Consider the following 11,591-nt stretch of genomic DNA (forward strand, 5'->3'; position numbering starts at 1 on the left):
GGGGACAGAGGAAAAACTGAATGAGCGGCCCGCACCGCGGCTCTTGCAGGATCAGAGGCTGGACAGAATCAAATGAGTTCCATTATTACACTGAGAGTTATTGCTCCCCTCTGCACAGCTCACGCCGCGGCCAAGATTACTATTTCTGGCAATGTTTGCCTTAGGAAGGAACTTTCGCAGATTTAATGGGACCTGGGCCATTGTGCGCCGCCTTCTGTATGGCACGCTGCCACGGTCTCCACGCTCGAGTGCGTTCAAAACAAGGCCCTGGCGTTTTTTGACGGTGACCCTGAATGCGTCGCTCTCAGGTTGACTTGAACTCAAACGATCTCCGAAGGGGCTTAGCGGTGAGGTCAAAGGCTGCGTGCGCATGGCAATAAAAGCTGCATCTTAACTCATTTTGAGCTCGCAAAAAAGGCAGTGAAGCCTTACTATAAACGTCACAGAAAAAAGGTGTTATGTAATTGTTATATTCATAATTGTTGGCCGACAACACCTTCAATCTTTTTTTACAGCGTCTTTTTGTTCGGTACAGACTCTGTGGAATGACAAATATTGGACTTTTGTTTACTTACTTGACTTTATTTTTCTAAAGCCGCTGAGTATTTCATGTTTTTAAGAGCAGGCTTAAGACCCACCTTTTTGATTTGGCTTTCACCTTAAATAAATTATTTTATTGAAGTAATTTGTATTTTACTTTTTATCATATTAGTTATGCAAGATTTCATTTAGTTCTATTTATTTATTATTTATTTACTGTATATTATTTCTTTTTTTTACTGTATATTCATTTTTTTCATTATTAATATTAAAACATTTTTTCCTATTAATCTTCACATGTCTTACTTGTATTTTAAAAGTTAAAGTACCACTGATACCACTGATAGTCACACACACACTAGGTGTGGTGTAATTAACCTCTGCATTTGACCCATCCCCTTGTTCCACCCCATGGGAGGTGAGGAGAGCAATGAGCAGCAGCGGTGGCCGCGCTTGGGAATCATTTTGGTGATTTAACCCCCAATTCCAACCCTTGATGCTGAGTGCAAAGCAGGGAGGTAATGGGTCCCATTTGAACTCATGACCTACCGATCTCAGGGTGGACACTTTAACAACAAGGCCACTGAGCAGGTATTATTCTCTACTCATGGTTCTTACTATTTTACAAGTTTTTATTATTTTTATTTTTCCAACGTTCCTCAGATGAGCCATCTGTCTCAGGGGTTGACGGCCGTGCTTGTGGGGGCACTTTTGTGTCAGCGTCCTGGTGGCCGTGGTCTGATGAGGTCCTGGTGCAGATGGCTCCTGTGATAGTGTTTACTCACATGTCTCCTCTGTACTCAGCCATGCAATCATTGGTCCATATAGTTGCATATGTGTGTATGTTGTGTGTGTGTGTGTGTGTGTGTGTTTGTGTTTGTGTTTGGTATCTGTGTCCGTGCGTACATATGTGATAATGGGGGATATGGGTCACCGGGGTATTGTTTTTGTATTGTTTGTAGAGATGTCCGATAATGGATTTTTTGCCGATATCCGATATTCCGATATTGTCCAACTCTTAATTACCGATTCCGGTATCAACCGATACCGATGTATACAGTTGTGGAATTAACACATTATTATGCCTAATTTTGTTGTGGTGCCCCGCTGGATGCATTAAACAAAGTAACAAGGTTTTCCAAAATAAGAGAACTACTTGAACTTAAGTTATGGAAAAAAATGCCAACATGGCACTGCCAAATTTATTATTGAAGTCACAAAGTGCATTATTTTTTTTAAGATGCCTCAAAACAGCAGCTTGGAATTTGGAACATGCTCTCCCTGAGATAATCCTGATACCCACTAGAACTATGGTAAATACTATACTTTGACTTTCACAAAGTGCATTATTTTTTTTATTTTTTTTTAAACATGCCTCAAAACAACAGCTACAAAAACAATGAAGGCACACAGCTTCAGTCCAGAGTATACTAGAGTAATAAAGTAAACAATAACATAGTCCTCCTTTAGTAGACTCCCTGGCATACTGTATAACAGGAAATTATAAACTGGGCTCAATCTGCCCTGCTCTAACGTATTTGTATGAGTAACACAAATGTGCTGCAAGCTAGTGGTGAGTGCTTGAAGTGGCCTAGCAGTCAGCCAGAGCTTCTGAAATTCTGCGTTGAGACCGGGCACCTCCGTTCACTGCAAGTTGCTTTCGGTGTTTGCTTTTCATCCATCTTCCGCTTGTATTCATCGTGTATCTCCTTATGATTCTTGAAGAGGTGGGAGATCAAATTGCTCGTATTAAATGAAGACGTCTTGGGTTCCTCCTCGCATAACCAACTTTTTGCAGTCATTGCAAATTGCCAGTTTTTTATCCGTCAGACACACTTTAAAATAATCCCAAACCATAGACGTGGTGTCGTTAGTCAGTCACCGAGCGAGCTCGCTTGTTAGCCACGGCTACAGCACCGGCAACAACACACTCTTGTTGTTGTTATGCTACGCTCGCGGCGGTTTGATGAGGTCTTCAAGCGTCGCCAGTAAACCTCTCATGCTGCAGTCGTCAACTCCGGTGTTGTGTGTGAAAGAGGGGGGAGGGGAGAGTATATAAAGCGCTTTATAAATCAAGTTTGATTGATTGATTGATATTGAGTTGAGAAGTCGTGAATATTTCTTTTCAAGACCATTTAGTGGGAAATCTTACGCAAAAAAAATTATAATTAAGTTGAGCTTTAATGAATATCAGCATAAACATGGTTGGCAGGCTGCCAAATAAGTGGCAGGTCTCTAAGGGGCGCCTTGAGGATAGGGGGAAAAAAAGATTTTTTTTTTGGTGTGTATTTTTGGGTATCCTATACAGATGCTCACGTGAAGGTGGGGTATCGGCCCAAGGCGGATTTTTCCCCCCAAAGGGCGCCTCAAGGATGAGGGGGAAAAATAGATGTATGTTTATTTGTGGTCAACACTTGGGGTCTTTGTGTGTTTACTGTAAATGGGTACCCTGTACAGGTGGCATACCCATGTCGCCATGCTACTCAAATTAAAGGTGGGGTTAAAGCCCAGGGCAGAGTTCATTCAGGGGCGCCCCAAGGACGAGGGGCAAAAAAATTATAATATATATATTTTTTTTTTTGTGCGCAACATTCAGGGTTTTTGTGTATTTTGGGGTATCCTATACAGATGCTCACGTGAAGGTGCGGTATAGGCCCAAGGCGGATTTTTTCCCCAGGGGCGCCTCAAGGATGAGGGGAAAAAATAGATGAATGTTAATTTGGTTATTTATGTTTATTTATTTGTGTGTGTACTGTAAATGGGTACCCTGTACAGGTGACATACCCATGTTGCCATACTACTCAAATTAAAGGGGGGGTATAGGCCCAGGGCGGAGTTCATTCAGGGGCGCCCCAAGGATGAGGGGCAACAAAATGTTTTTTGCTTTTTTTTGTGCGCAACATTCAGGTTTTTGTGTATTTTTAGGTATCCTATACAGGCGGGATACCGGTGCCACCGTACTGCTCATATGACATTTTTAATGGTGGGTCGGAGAATTGAGTTAGAATTTAGTTAGATGCAAAATGATAACAGTCATAGCTTCCTTCCACAGGCTCCTATCTTCCTGAATGTTTCAATGGTGGGTACGGGGTTTTGGGTGCGACGCAACCGCATGACTGCTGTAGCTCCCTTATCGGCCTCTTGTGGTGGAATATTAAACCAGTAATAACTTCCTTACACATGCTCCAATCTTCCTGAAATGTCCAATGGTGGGTAGGAGTCTTGGACGCAACTGCATGACTACAGCAGTGCCTCTACCGCCCCTTGTGGTGGAAAGTTATAACAGTCATACCTACCTTATACATGCTACAATCTCCCTGAAATTTTTGATGGTACCTCGGAGTATTGAGTGGGATGTACTGCATGACTACTGCAGCGCCATTATCGCCCCCTTGTGGTGGAAAAATATAACTGTCATAACTTCCTTATACATGGTCCGATCTTCCAGAATTTTTTGGTGATGAGTCAGGGCATGGAGACGGACGTGACCTACCAACTCCCTGAACCTCGTTGTGCAATAGAAGCGAGGGCCCGTTCAATGCTGCTTGCAGCTTTAATAATCTTTTAGTTTTGAGATGATTGATTGATTGATTGATTGATTGATTGAAACTTTTATTAGTAGATTGTACAGTACAGTAAGTATCCCGTACAATTGACCACTAAATGGTAACACCCGAATATGTTTTTCAACTTGTTTAAGTCGGGGTCCACGTAAATCAATTCATGGTACAAATATATACTATCAGCATAAAACAGTCATCACACAAGATAATCATCAGAGTATATACATTGAATTATTTACATTATTTACAATCCGGGGGGTGGGATGTGGAGGGGGGGAGTGTTGGAGCGGGGGGTTAGGTTTTGTTGATATCAGCACTTCAGTCATCAACAATTGCATCATCTGAGAAATGGACATTGAAACAGTGTAGGTCTGACTTGGTAGGATATGTACAGCGAGCAGAGAACATAGTGAGTTCAGAAAGCATAAGAACAAGTATATACATTTGATTATTTACATTTGGTTATTTACAATCCGGTGGGATGTGGAGGGGGAGGGTGTTAGTCTAGGGTTGAAGTTGCCTGGAGGTGTTCTTTTAGTGCGGTTTTGAAGGAGGATAGAGATGCACTTTCTCTTACACCTTTTGGGAGTGCATTCCACATTGATGTGGCATAGAAGGAGAATGAGTTAAGACCTTTGTTAGATGGAAATCTGGGTTTAACGTGGTTAGTGGAGCTCCCCCTGGTGTTGTGGTTATGGCGGTCATTTACGTTAAGGAAGTAGTTTGACATGTACTTCGGTATCAGGGAGGTGTAGCTGTCTTGATTTGAACTAGCAAGGTAACAATAGGAGTTAGAGTTGAAAGAAAAGTTGGGGTGCTTACAACTTTTGGTGGGTTCTGACTAGGGTTGTACGGTATACCGGTACTGGTATAGTATTGCGGTACTAATGAATCAAAAACGGTACTACACTCTGTTTGAAAAGTACCGGTTCCCGGGCATGACGGCGCGTCGTCAGTCGTCACGTCATGACTTTAATGTTTTTACGAGCAGAGGAGCATGTTCGGCAGCGCACATTCACAGAGTACTTACAAACAGACACGGTGTGTAGACAGAAAAGGGAGAACGGACACATTTTGGCCCAAAAACTAACGATAAAGGTGACGCTATAACACTGAAACACCCTCAGGAAGAGGTGCTTTAAGACATGGCTAGCTAGCTAGCGGTGAACTTCCATTCGCAGTCGGCAGTGTTTTAGCTACTTCTAAATCACTAATCCTCGCCTGTGTGGCGACAAATAAAGCAAGTTTCTTACAAGTATCATCCCTGCTGGACGAGGAACAGCTAAACATGCTTCACTACACACAGTAGGATAGCTAACCGCTAACAGCAAGCTAGCATCCTGAATGTAAACAAATGCAATGGGTTGATCTACACCTAACATCCACTGTAATGATACCAAGTAAAATAGGGTATCTAGTCGATACTAATATGATTACATCGATATTTTTTATTGTCACACAATCTTTTTTCCTTTTTTTAAAAATCATATGATGTTTATAAACTCAGGAAATATATCCCTGCACACATGAGGACTTTGAATATGACCACTGTATTATCCTGTAACTACTTGGTATCGGATCGATACCTAAATTTGTGGTATCATCCAAAGCTAATGTAAAGTATCAAACAACAGAAGAATAAGTGATTATTACATTTCAACACAAGTGCAGATAGAACATGTTAAAAGAGAAAGTAAGCAGATATTAACAGTAAATGAACAAGTGGTTTAAAAATCCATTTTTACAGCTTGTCCCTCATAATGTTGACAAAATTATAGAATAGAAAATGACACAATATGTTACTGCATACGTCAGCAGACTAATTAGGAGCCTTTGTTTGTTTACTTACTACTAAAAGATAAGTTGTCTACTATGTTCACTATTTTATTTAAGGACAAAATTGTTCTTTGATTGCAATAATAAACATATGTTTAATGTACCCTAAGATTTTTTTGTTAAAATAAAGCCAATTGTGCCATTTTTTTGTGGTCCCCCTTATTTAGAAAAGTACCGAAAAGTATCTGAATACATTTTGGTACCGGTACTAAAACATTGGTACGGGGACAACACTAGTTGTGACACGTCAGCGTGCTCGGTCAGAGACATTAAGTGGTCATTAGCCAGACATTGGAGTGGTGCAGACTAATCACACTCACTCTGACCTGCCCTCTGTCCTAAACAAGCGAAGGGCTGCTGTAATGGATGCTTTTAAATATGATGGCGACGCGGCGCTTTTGAGAAAGGCCATCTGTTTACCTTGAAACAGATTTAAAGTCCAGGTCCGGGGCCCTCTAGTGCACCCATGTGCAAACGTACACAAGGCTAACTTACACGAGCTGTGTGCTAAACACGGGAAGAGACTAATGGAACGAGTCATAATAACAAACCGCTAGACTCTGGGATTGTACTATTGCAGAAAAAAAAAAAAACAGCGGCTTCTGTCTTTTTAATATTTTTAAAGCTATGATAATAACGTGTCTGTTGTTGCCATGACAACTTTGGGTCGTCCACTTTAGTGCCCTATCGTTATGAATAATCAAATGTCCATCCATCCATTTTCTACCGCTTGTCCCGTTCGGGGTCGCGGGGGTTGCTGGAGCCTATCTCAGTTGCATTCGGGCGGAAGGCGGGGTACACCCTGGACAAGTCGCCACCTCATCGCAGGACCAACACAGATCAATTAGTCAATTCATCCAAATGGAATGCACTACCTGGATTGAACCAGCAGAGGCGCTATTGATTCAATCGACCACAAAGCCCTGCCTTATGGCAACTGTTTTGGACACGCGTGCATGGAAACAGGAGTTTAGCACATTCAGAGAGCGATTCAACTCCTAGCCCATTAAATAACATAGACATTATTAAAAAATCCAATAATCTATCTTTTGCAGTGTCGGACAAATTTATGTTTAAGTTTCACTTTTGCGTCTCATAGTACATAATTGTGGTGCATTCAGGTATTCTTGATTAAAGTCTGAAATAGGCATCACTAGTTTTTAAAGACTTGGTGTAACGCCCTAGCAGATGCACTCATAGTAATAATAATGATGATGATGATAATTATTATTATTATGTATTGTATGATCATTATTATCCATAAGAATCAGGTAATCTATACCTTCACCAGGGGTGTCAAACTCATTTTAGATCAGGGGCCCCATGGAGAAAAATCTACTCCCAAGTGGGCCGGACTGGTAAAATCACGGCATGATAACTCAAAAATAAAGACAACTTCAGATTGTTTTCTTTGTTTAAAAATAGAACAAGCACATTCTGAAAATGTTCAAATCATAATGTTGTTGGGGTTTTTTTACACTTACATGTTGCGGTTAATAGTATTCTATCTTTATTTGTCGTTATTTATACTTTCTAAATCAATTATGTGATAATGTTCATCAGTCAACAAATAACAGGATGTTATTTACATAGTTTGCTCATTTTCCTCAATCGGTGCACTAACATGTGTTTGTTTTTGTTTTTTTACATATGTAGCATAATCTACAAAGATACAAATAATTGTGATTGCGACATCTAGTGGACACATTTAGAACAGCATTTTCTTTCATTCAAAAATTCTTAGCAAACTCATCCCGCGGGCCGGATAAAACCTGTTCAGGCCCGCGGGCCGTACGTTTGACACCCCTGCCTTACACTGTGAAGTGAAGTGAAATTTGACAGATGTATAATCATATTTAAGGTTGTATGGTTATTCAAACTCACATCCTTGCTACGTTGTATTAGTTTTTTGACACTTTAAAAAATAAAAAAATAAAAAAATGAACATTTAAACATATCCATCCGGCAAATATTTTAGATGGGATTTAAGGATGTATAACGTTTTTGAGAAAGTTTGATTGTTTTTTTTACAATAGAATATTATTAGGGCTGTTAATTATACATTTCAATAACGTCACCTATTTTTTTAACGGGCGATTAACGCGAACACTTCATTTTTGACCCTCCTGCCGTGCCATACCAGGTTAACTTGACTACAGTTCACTTGCTACTAATGAGCCACAAGCGAGCAGAAATGGATACAGAAAGGTGCACATTGAGGAAATATCAGGTTCAAAGCCATGGCAAGTTGTTCTCCCGACAAGAAATGACTATTTTTCGCCGTGAGAAGAGACAACATCACTGCTACAAACACCTGCCGGGCGTGTCGTTCTAGAGGTAAGTGATGCTTCATTTCCGTGCTCAGATTACGATTAAGGTGCAGTGATAACATAACATTTAGATTGTTACTGTTGACTGCTTTAGTAAATAGGACGACATAAAAGCTCAACAGAAATGAAAGATGGTCGGCAGAATGTCGAAAGGAGACTTTTTTTTATTGCAAACAGTCGATCCGACATCAAAACATGTCAAGACACTTGCTCAAAACAATCACACACTTTTCCGTCTTCAAAATAAAAGTGCTACACTATACATCCGGTTTAACTACGTTTAGGGTTTCTATTTAATGTACGGGCTTCATATGAGCCGCCACACCTAACAAAATAAAGTAATATAATATATTGTAGCGTCTAGGAGAAAACACAGTCTGACACTCTTTTTAGCTTTTATGGCCAATTTTATGCTAACATCGGGCCCAATTCCAGCAAGTATTTCCTCCGTGCACACACGTCTGCCTCCGTGCTTCACTCCCAGACACACAACACTTGCTCATTCTCCGCTGACACGGTGTGTTCAAAGACCCATCCATCCATCCATTTGCTACCGCTTGTCCCCGCTTGTCCCTTTTTGGGGTCGCTGGAGCCTATCTCAGACCATGGGGGAAAATTATTTTGTAACATGCTCTGGTGGAGTCCTCAACTACATAATGATTAGCAGGCTCGATATTACATTTTATTAATTCATAGAGATGGTTAAAACATTGTCATGCAGCAATAAGAAGCCACGCCCCCTGAAAATGATCTGTCTAGGGCACACCTATTAAGGGTAAAAAAAATAATACCTATCTGCGATTAATCGGGATTAATTTTGAGGTAACTCTGGCCAAAATGTGATTAGTCGCGAAAAAATGTTTTAATCGTTTGACAGCCCTAAATATAGTATAATATACTATACTATAATATAAAATAATATAATGTATCAAATTATTTGGTGTTTTTTTTTTAAGTTCTTGTTTTTTTTGTTTGTTTTTTAATATACATAATATAATATTAAATAATATAATATGATATCAAATAATATGGTATAATAGAATGCAATATGTTAAACCATTTGGTATATATGTTAAACTATTTGGTGTTTTCTTTGTTTAAGTTTTTGGGGTTTTTTGTTTTTAAAAAATATGCATGATATATTATGATATAGTATATTACAATATAACATTATACAGTATAATATAATATAAAATAGTTAATTATATATTTTTTTATAATATCTAATATAATTTAAAAACAATTGTGGTGTTGTTTTATTTTTTTAAAGTTGTTTTTTTTTAAAATATAATGCAATACAATATTTTAAGTTATTGTTTGTTTGTTTTATATATATATGTGTATATATATATATATATATATATATATATATATATATATATATATATATATATATATATATATATATATATATATATATATAGTATAATACGAGCGGTAGAAAATTGATGGATGAATGGGACCCCCCTGAAAACGAGATGCTGCATCTCAAGGGGCTAGCTTATATATATTTAAATACTAGAATATAAAACTATGTAATAATATAAAGTAGCAAGAATGTGAGTTTTAATAAATATACAACCTGTCATTATTCACTTAAATATGACGATACATCTGTCAAGTTTCCCTTTACTTTATAGTGTCAGGCAGAGATTAGCTGCATAATATTTATCATACATCTTTATTTTCATTATTATTGAAATTACTATTAGCGCATCTACTCGGGGTAAGGCTCCCCCCTCTTTATAAACCAGTGACGCTTGTTTCTAACTTTAATCAGGGGTCCTTGAATGCACCACCGTTCGATGCAAACGTGCAACTTAAACCTATAGATTTATCATATTTTTACATTTCTTCTATCACCAAAAAGGCCTCACAACGCTTGACAAAATACAATATTGATGAAAGAAAGACATAAACATATAAACATTGAGTTTTTCTGATCACTGAGTTTACCATCGACGGTACCTGTGATGAGGTGGCGACTTGTCCAGGGTGTACCCCGCCTTCTGCCTGAATGCAGCTGAGATAGGCTCCAGCACCCCCCCGCGACCCCAAAAGGGACAAGGGGTAGAAAAATGGATGTATGGTACATCCGGGTTAAGTTGGGAAGAGCGTGCACAAAGAGCTCGTTTCTGTTTCAACTAATCACATTTGTAATTGTGCAGCCCTTTGAGACACTTGTGATTTAGGGCTATATAAATAAACATTGATTGATTGATTGATTGAAGTCAATAATGTAATATTTTGTAATGCACATAAACTTATACTGGGTGTGTGTTTCTGAAGACCTGGGACCAAATAGAAAGGAAATAATTACGTAAAAAGAGAGGCCTTAAAAATATATAAAAATATGAATCCGTCATCTGCTTAAGTCGTTCACAGACTTATTTTGTGCTGAGCCTTTGTCTCCTGGGAGGACATGTCTCCCTGGGACTATTGGAGCTACTGGAAGCCTGTTTGCACACAGTCCCTAGGGTCGCTTTGGTTTATTTACTCTTTTGTATTTTAATACCGCTTATTGCGATCCAACAAGCCATAAAACCAAATTCTCTCACCGGTTTGATTCACATGCTTTGTGCGCTTTCTTTATATGGTGTTTATTTGTGATTACACACCTGACTTAGAGCACAGGTGCCGAATCTGACACATGACTTACTGGAGATAACTTTGTTAGATGTGTCTGATGTGCCTCAAGATGTGCAGTCATTCGGTTTTATGAGCTGGATCACAGTGGGCGGTGTGACGTTCTCACACAGACTGCAGGGCTGGATTGGTAATTAGTAACCTGGCACTGCCATCTAGCGGCCACTCACCTTATCACAGGAAGGTGCTGGCTTCCTATACTGAGCAAGACAGCCACTTATTATATTAAATTAAAGTTAAAGTACCAATGATTGTCACACACACACTAGGTGTGGTGAAATGTGTCCCCTGCATTTGAATCATCCCCTTGTTCACCCCCTGGGAGGTGAGGGGAGCAGTGGGCAGCAGCGGTGGCCGCGCCCGGGAATCATTTTTGGTGATTTAACCCCCAATTCCAACCCTTGATGCTGAGTGCCAAGCATGGAGGTAATGGGTCCCATTTTTATAGTCTTTGGTATGACTCGGATAATGATAATATGATAATAATGATATAATTTGCATTTTAATGAATTAAACACATTTAAATCGATCCCATTATTTGGTTTTGTAATCTCGTATTTGCGATTCTTCTGTAGCTAATTGTTTTGACATATTATTTTATCATTTCAACTTTTTATCTCATACTTTAAACTTATCTCATATTTTTATCTCATGATGATGACTTTTTTTTTTTCTA

This window comes from Entelurus aequoreus, linkage group LG23 (assembly GCF_033978785.1).
Source record: "Entelurus aequoreus isolate RoL-2023_Sb linkage group LG23, RoL_Eaeq_v1.1, whole genome shotgun sequence".
In the NCBI taxonomy this organism is placed as follows: domain Eukaryota; kingdom Metazoa; phylum Chordata; class Actinopteri; order Syngnathiformes; family Syngnathidae; genus Entelurus; species Entelurus aequoreus.